We start from the raw sequence: 8940 nt of genomic DNA, 5'->3' as shown, positions 1-8940 counted from the left end.
CCCTGATTGTTAAACATATACTAGTAGTATCTTGCATCATCAATCATCATTAATTTCTGAATATGGTCCACTTTTCCAGTACAAATAAAACCACCTTGTGTTTAGTTTCTAACAGGGCATGTCCTCCCCTAATGGTTCATAGTAATAATAAATGGAATAGTATTCAAATCCTTAACTCCCCCAGTATCAAGTACTATACCATCAATCATAGTTCAGCATGCTCCTCCTGCCAAGCTGCTTATTAACTTTGTCAAGATGCTGAGAAGAAGGGAAATTTGGGGATAAAACTCTATACATTGAGATAGGCTTGCTCAAAGGAGCATATAAATGTGCACAATAAACATGAAAATAACTAGAATGCCCTTGCTAACCTTAACAAAATTTACTCTATCATCATTGTCAGCATATTGTCTGACACACATCTCCCCTGCTTCAGGCATATGCATTGCATACAAGAAATATACTGGAGTATACAAGTAGAACAGTGTAGCTGCTCCCAGCAATGCTCATTCTGCTTCGAAACCTTTCTCATATGCAAAATCACTGCATGTGTAAATACAATCGCCATTGCTAGTTGTTGCTGTAGCTAGGCATGGAAGGCATCTGGAAGTTGACAATCACATCCTAGTCTCATCTTCTAGAGGATGACATGCTCTGCACTTGATGACACTCATCTGTTGTGACTTTTCCCATGGATCAGTTTTCTCGTTTGATTCAAGTAGCTGCTTTATCTTCGTGTCTTCCTACTGGCTCCACTTTTGGTATACGATCATGCTATCACAGGAGGAGCAGGATACTATGCGCAATAGTGCTATACTCTTGGAATCGGTAGCTAAGGGTCTCTTATTCCACTATTGGTGGCGTAGTTCCATTAGAATTGCTAGCTAAAAAAATTTTATGTGGTTTAACGCTAGTCAATAATAAAGGGGAATTGAGGATTTGTCCCATCACTTTATTTCTCATTTTGATTTACTTTTACCTTACCTTTTTATTACTATAGAGAACTTTTACGGTACAATATACTACCAGTATATACTGGCAGTATATAGAAGGGCATATTAGGAATTTGATAGAAAATAAAATAATACTTTAGTAATTTTTGATTCAGATTGAATCTAATTGGGAGTACCCGGTCCTAGATCTTATCGTGCACTAGGGGAGGAGCATCCTGATCGCCATTTGATGACAAAGCACGTGACGATAGCACGATTTGATGATAGAATAACGAAAGAAAAGACAAAATTACCCTTTCAAATTTTATATTGCAATCTAATTAACTAAAATATCAAATCAATATACACCGTTAGATCATATATACTTGCAGTATATACTAGCAGTTCATTGTACCATAAAAGTTTTCTGTGGCTGTGTGTCTTATGACAGAAGCCGGGGATGTAATCCATTTTCATTATCTAAAAAAATCAAGTAGCTGCTATTTGATGGTACTTATCTGTTGTGACTTTTCCCATAGATTAGTTTTCTCGTCTGAATCAAGTAGCTGCTAATTTTCAGGATGCCTCGGTGTTATTCAGTTTCTTGCATATATCAACAACCACGCGGGATGCCTCGGTAGGATGCTTGAACCCCATCAATTGCAAAGAGAGAAACAGGCATGTACTCTGAAAATAATCGATCAGTGATCTTTGTTCCTCTGTTTCTTGGATTAGTGAATGCATGACATGTGATGTACCCTTAAGACCTAGTGAACTCTTGTTGAAACAAATTGTATTTCAGAGCTAACTGAGTTCTTCTCAAAATGGAGCATGCAGTACAGTTCATCTGATAGTGATAGAACCACACAGTTCAGTTCAATTCAATTCAGCTGGGAGTACCATCCAATTCACCCACATTATGTTGTCAGATTGAGTCATATCAATTATCTTACCTTATCTATTGTTCTAGGTCCTTTATCCCAATATATATATATTGAAATGTAATTCCTCAAGATCAGAAAGAAACCCCTATATGTATAGTGTGCTTCATTTCCTCCTCCCTCCAACGCTACTGATCACCTAGAGGCTAGAGAAATCTTCTGAATCGATTCATCTGATAAATCATCACCTCTTCTTCAGTTCACGTCCGGTTCTACGCCTCTACTACGAATGGGTATGGAAGGCATGAGGAAGCTTATAGGTGCCTTGGGTGAACTTCTCTCAGAATAAAATATGCATATCAGAACTTATAACACCATAGATTCTACTCCACGGTAATCTTCGTGGTGCGGCACCCATGGAGGCCGGGAATACAGTTCTCACTTCTTTGAGAACGTGTTGTCGCAAGTGCCGGTGGTGATTGAGAGAATCATCCAAGAAGCTAGGCCAGCAATGAGATTGCATAAGCTGTTTCGGGCAGAGTTTTTTTGGAACAAAAAAAAAGTACTGAACTCGATATAGTTCATCGCGGCAATTGAACTCCTTCACAAGTTGGGTTTGCGTCCTCTACCCAATGTTTGAAATTTCGGTTCAAAATTTCTATATTTCAGTAATTTCGGACCCCTTTGGCATGAACTTTTTCAACAGAAATTTTCAATTCTTTTGAATAGTCAAATTTTGGTCAAATTCAGTCAAAATTTATTCACATTAATACAAATTTCATTCGAAATTTCCCTGGGTAAATACGCAAAACGAAATTTCAAACCTTGTCCCTACCGTGAGTAATAAGATGGTGGATTTCATCAGTGTCTACATAAAATCTGTCACATTTTATTCCATAACTTGCATCAACTCAAAAAAAAAAAAAACTTGTTACACTGCAGAAAGCCATGACAAGTATATGCTGTTTAACATTTTTTTCGCTAGGCCACATGCCATTGTACTCAGTTCATCTGATAGTGGTAGTGGTATAGCACACAATTCAATTCAATTGGCACAATTGAATTCACCCACATTATGTCATCAGATTGAGTCCCTATCATATACTCTCTCCGTTTCAAAATGTTTGACACCGTTGACTTTTTACCACATGTTTGACCGTTCGTCTTATTAAAAAAACTAGGAAGGTGGCCCGCGCGCATGCGCGGGCACTTATATTATTGAAAGATAAGATTATTGTTGTTCAAAAATTTTGTCTCATAGATTAAGGGCAAACTAAAGCTCGGATAATGTCATTTTATGATTATTTAAGGGTTCTATTTTTCTTAATGTATCTTAAAAAACCATTCACAAACTTTGAGTAGGAGATGAATTAAGTACTTACGACTTTTGAATCATTTTTTTCTCGAGTAAATAATAAACTATTGCTAGTTAAATATCATACAGGCCATTCATATACATACCGTGTTGTATGGCCACAAATGAAAAATACGAGAGCAAGATACTCAAAATTCTTGTGATAAATTGTCTCATGAAGGCGCATGATATAGTAGGAAAGGGGGGAGGGGAGTGTATGCATAGAAAGAAAAAGAAAGGGAAAAATGAAAAAAGGGATGGAAAGCGTACGTACCCACGTACGTAGGTGCGTACCTATGCCAGGGGATGAGAGGTGGGACCTTGCAGTATTTAGTTTGCTCTAAGATCAATTTAATATAACGGTTTATAATATTGGGCGTACCGATTTAACCGAAAATCAAGTAATGGATACTTTGCTTTTCTTTCCATAGAATTTCTAATATTTCCTCTAATTTATTAGAGCACCACGTGACAGCTTGAGAGCACTTTAAGAAATTTTAAAGGACTTAACACATGTAATTAGAATATTAACCGCTTAATATATATGTATGGGGCATATGGTAATATTTGTTCTAGCTTCGTGCATGTTTATATACATGTCGAGAGAAATTAATTATGTGGCTAGCAAGCCATTAGATGTCTAATTAGTAGCAATTAATTTTGACACCAATTTACAGTTGTTGATAGTAGTTTGTACATATTCATCTTACGACTTTGATTATCCGTTGATCCCTAATTTAATGATCACCATGACTCGCATGAAAAAAATATATACTACTTAGGGTTTAGGACAGCTGAAATTGATGAATTATCTGATTTATGTGATAGCTATTTGAGGGTATACATGAATGAATTGACTTCTAGAAAGTTAAAATGTTGTTTAAAAATGACACCGTTTAGAAACTTGGAAAGCGTGCAAACGAAAATCCAACTATAGAATCAAGGAAAAAAAGAGGGTCTTAAACTTCCTTATAGCACTCTTGTCTTTGTAAGAGTTCTATTGATATTCGTTAATATTGTGCTCATATTATAACATAATGATTTCTTTTACCTATACCAACAAATAGTACAAAATCCAAATATGACATAACACAATACATTATAATTATTATGTAATTAACTCTCGATTCCAACTTAAATAGAGCTACAAATAGTACAAAATCCAAACACGACATAACACAATACATTATAATTATTCTGTAATTAACTCTCGATTTTAACTTAAATAGAGCTAAGTGTTAGAAAAAACACAACCCATATTGCTTAATTCTGCTCTTGCTGCATCACACCTCTAATTTTCTTTTCATGTTATTAATAAATTAATCTTCTCTATGTATGAATTTATATGTGGCAAAACGTTAGTGCTGCGGCAGTCATGATCACCTTAGATGCCTCAGACACGATGCTTTGTCACGCGTGCAAAAGGTAAAGGTGCAGACGTGCATTGTGTAGCGGGCCAAAAAGAGAACTTCGGACGCTTTATTTATTAGCAAATAATATATCAGATGATTTAAATGATGAGTCCACCGGTTCTTTATAAGTGTACATTAGTTATTATAGATTTTAAATTTTTAATTTAATGGGTACACAATATAATGATGTAGACTTTAGTGCATTATTTGAGAATAATAGTCCAATGTAAAAAAAAATAGTTCCGATGATTTAAATAATGGGTCCATCAGTTTAAGTGCACATATAAATCAGTTAATATAGATCTAAAATTATTTATTTGATAGGTACACAATATAATTGTGTAAACTTTATTTTAAAATAGTGCATTATGTGAAAATAATAGTACAAAATAATGAGTACACATGTTTATGTAGAAAATATATAATATTATTAATTTAATGGTAACATATAATGGTGTAAATTTTATTTTCAAAAATTGTAGAGCTAATTTAGTTACCTGTGAGCATTCTTTGTTGGTGAAATTATGATTATTTAAATATATATATATATATATATCTATTATATAAATGGGGAAAATAAGAAAAAAGGAAAAAAAGAAGGGAAGGAAGCATACATACCATGGTACATACGTATACCCACACATGTGCGGGAGAAGGAGGAGAGGTGGGACCCTATAGTACTTGGTTTGTTTTAAAATCAATTTCATCTAACGGTGTGTAATATAGGACCCACCAATTTAAGTGTAAAATCAAGGGGTAGATGTTTTTCTTTTTTCTTAGAATTTTTATGATTTTCTCTAATATATCAGAGCGCCACATGATGGTTTGAGAGTGTTTATAGAAAGTTTAATGGACTTTTAGTATATAATAGATAGATAGATTATATAATGTATATTATTCATTTATTTAGATATTTTATGAATATTTCGATGACGTGCGTATAGTACAATACAACTCAAAATAACTTATATTTGTACAACTATGGGTTGAAATTATTAACGTGGTTTTTATCTCATGTGAGTGAAAAAAAAGAAAAAGACAAGAAAAGTGGGGACGTGAGGCCCTACATGCAAGTACATACTCCGAACCATATGGGCTGGAATATGAATTTTGTTTTTTCTCATGTGTTAGTGAAAAAGAAAAAAGAAAAGGGGGAGTAGGGCCCACGTACAAAATATGTAACGTACATGCACGTACACGTACAGGGCATGTGTGGATTTTTAAAGATAATAATAAATCTAATTGATATTTTTTTATGCTATATCTAACGTTTAAAAATAGTGGGTCCACCAGATTAAATGAAAACCAACGGCTAGATGCTTTGCTTAATTCTTCTAATTTATTAGAGTGCCACGTGGCGGCGTAGGAGCGTTTGTAGGGGGGCACGTGGCGGTTTAGGAGCGTTTGTAGGAAGTTTAATGGACTTTTAGTATATAATTAGATTAGATAGATTTGTGAAATATGTAAAACTATATGTGTACATATTTAACAATGAATCAAATGATATGAAAAGAATAAATAATTACTTATATTTTTTTAATAAGACAAATGGTCAAACTCGTACTTAAAAAGTCAACGGTGCTTCATTTCCTTCTTCCTCCAATGCTGCTCATCACCTAGAGCAATTAATCTGCGTTGGATATATGTGTTTGATAGTTTCTCACCTCTTCTTCAGTTCATGTCCTAATTAATTGGATCTACTACTATGGATAAGCATGGAAGGCATTGGGAAGCTTATAGATGCAGAATTGCAGATCAGACAGTTGCAGCAACACAAATACACAATGTACAGATCGAACATATAAAGCCCATGAGATCCCTCCAGAAAATCCATACAAGTAATCAGGGATAGCTTAGGGAGAAGCTTAGCAAACATAGTCACCATGATTAATTACCTGCAACCCTTGGCTGTGCACATCCCATTTGGATGTTGAGGCCGGTTGAATCCATTATTAAAAAAAAATGATTACCTGCAGCCCTATCAATTTTTTTGTACTCTCATAGCCATGGATTAGACGGTCTTTAAGAATTTGGACCTGCACTCGGGTTGGCTGGTACTAATATACTCCTATATGAATTTGTAACAAAAAAAATGTACTGAACTCGCTGTAATTGGACAAGGCAGCTCATCCTATTTTCTGGTTTGGTTTGGTTTCTCAGCTTATGTGGGAGTAATAACATGAAGTGTTTTTTTTCCGTCTGAGTTTTAAAATCTCAAACACCTGATTCAATAACTTGCTAGGTACATTAACATTGCAGAAATACCATGGTGCTTGATTTCATCATTCCCTTTTTTTTTTTCACAAGTCAGCTGTTCTACTTGAATGAGGCAATTCAGTTCATCTGTCAGTACGTGGTAGATTCCATAACTCGTGTGGTGTACAATTCAATTCAACTGGCAATGTCCAATTCACCCACCTTATATATGTTTTGAGTCTCTGAATTCTTCTCCCAGTATATATCCAAGTGTATTTCCTGAAGATCATAAAAGAAATCATTACAGTATTGCTTCATTTGCTGCTCACTCTGCTGATCACTGAGAGCACTATGCTTGATGCATTTGATGATCAAATCATATATCTACCTTGTCACCTTTTCTCCAACTCATGTCCTATATATATATGGCCAACTTTGAATAGGCATGGAAGCCATCGGGAATATTATGAGAACATAATCTTCAGATGTTGCAACCAAATATGCAGATCAAAGCACATAAAGCACAAGAGACCCGTCCAGAAATCCATCCTCACGAACAAAAACAGAATATGAAGCTGAAGCTTCACTCCCATAAGCTTAATTTTGTTCCGCAATATGGAGATTCGGTATACTGGACATGCTGCTTTTTCTGTCACAATGATCACCACATTGTCCGACAAACATCTACAGTATACTGAAGTTCTAGCTCTCTGTAGACATGGAAGACACCCGGAACTTGTGAATAACAGCGCATCACATGCTCTCAACTTGATGAAGACAACTCGGTTGAGTATCATCCCTTTGCCTCCTGTTTAATTCCTAGTTGAGTGCTTGGCATGTCTTGGTGAGTGATGTTGCCAATTAGTATCAGACCATCAGACCTAGTTAAGTAACTACTGCCTGTCTTTTGCGTCTCTTGTCTGATAATCGGTGTAGCACATGTTTGGTGCCCTGTTATTTTCTTCTCTCTCTCTCTCTCTCTCTCTCTCTCTCTTTTGTTTTTGGCTTTTTTCAGTCGGGTTCAGTAATGTACGCTGGTAGCAAAGATGCAAGTTTGAAACAAAACGTCGGTTAGAACTGCTTTCATTTCTTTAATGAAATGGGAAAGGATCACCTCTCTTTCTCCAAAAAACAAAAAGAAAGAAAAGTTGAGTAACACTGTAACAGTACTTCCTTCCAAGAGAAATGTGGAGCAGATGATAGCTTTTTATGAGTTTGTTGTTGAGCGCACTGGCATGCCGTGCATAGTTGTTCCAAGCAGGTAAAAGTCGATTTTGCGTACAATTTACTCAATCATTCTATTGTCTTGTGCCTTTAACTTTTTTGGTGATTGTACTGTCTTACCTGTGTCTTTCCCTCATTCCCTCCAGCCTAACAGCCAGAGTTTTTTAAAAAAAAAACAAAGGCAGAAGTTCTGTCTCATTTCATTGATAAAGAAGAGATATACATCCATCTAAGAAAAGTTCTCACTGAAAGCACCATCCTACAAGCACCTCAAGATCATTCCCCAAAGCTACACTAAACACCTGAAAACAGCAAAACAGCCAGAGCTGAATTTCACTCTGCAAAGGCCGTCATGGTCTCATGGATGGGATGGATTGGGTGGCACATACATGGCCATACCAAAACTGTTGAGCAAGAAGCTGGTCTTGACAACTTCAACACTGAATTGGAGTTGCCTGGTACTAGTATGAATTTCACCTTCCTCTTCTTTTTCTTTTACAATGCTAATAAATACTTGAACGAGGCAATTCACTTCATCTGATAGTGGTAGAACCACAATTCAATATTCAATTGGCATCATCCAATTCTCCCACATTATGTTGTTATAGACCGAGTATTATCTTACCTACCTATCAGAAAGATATATGAATGTGATAGTTTGATGAGGATATATATGTGTGTTATGAACCCTTTATCCCAAATTCCCAATATACTATATATATATAAGATATACAAACACTGACATAGTAAGTAGTGTGTTTCATTTCCTCCTTCCTCCAATGCTACTGATCACCTAGAGCAATTAATATGCCCAATATATATATGCACCTGATAGTGTACATAATTTGTCACCTCTTATTACGTACTCTCTCCGTTTTTTAATAGATGACGTCATTGACTTTTTCTCACATGTTTGACCATTCGTCTTATTCAAAAAATTT

This window comes from Oryza sativa, chromosome 12 (genome assembly GCF_034140825.1).
Source record: "Oryza sativa Japonica Group chromosome 12, ASM3414082v1".
In the NCBI taxonomy this organism is placed as follows: domain Eukaryota; kingdom Viridiplantae; phylum Streptophyta; class Magnoliopsida; order Poales; family Poaceae; genus Oryza; species Oryza sativa.
Note: the sequence above shows the minus strand (reverse complement) of the source record.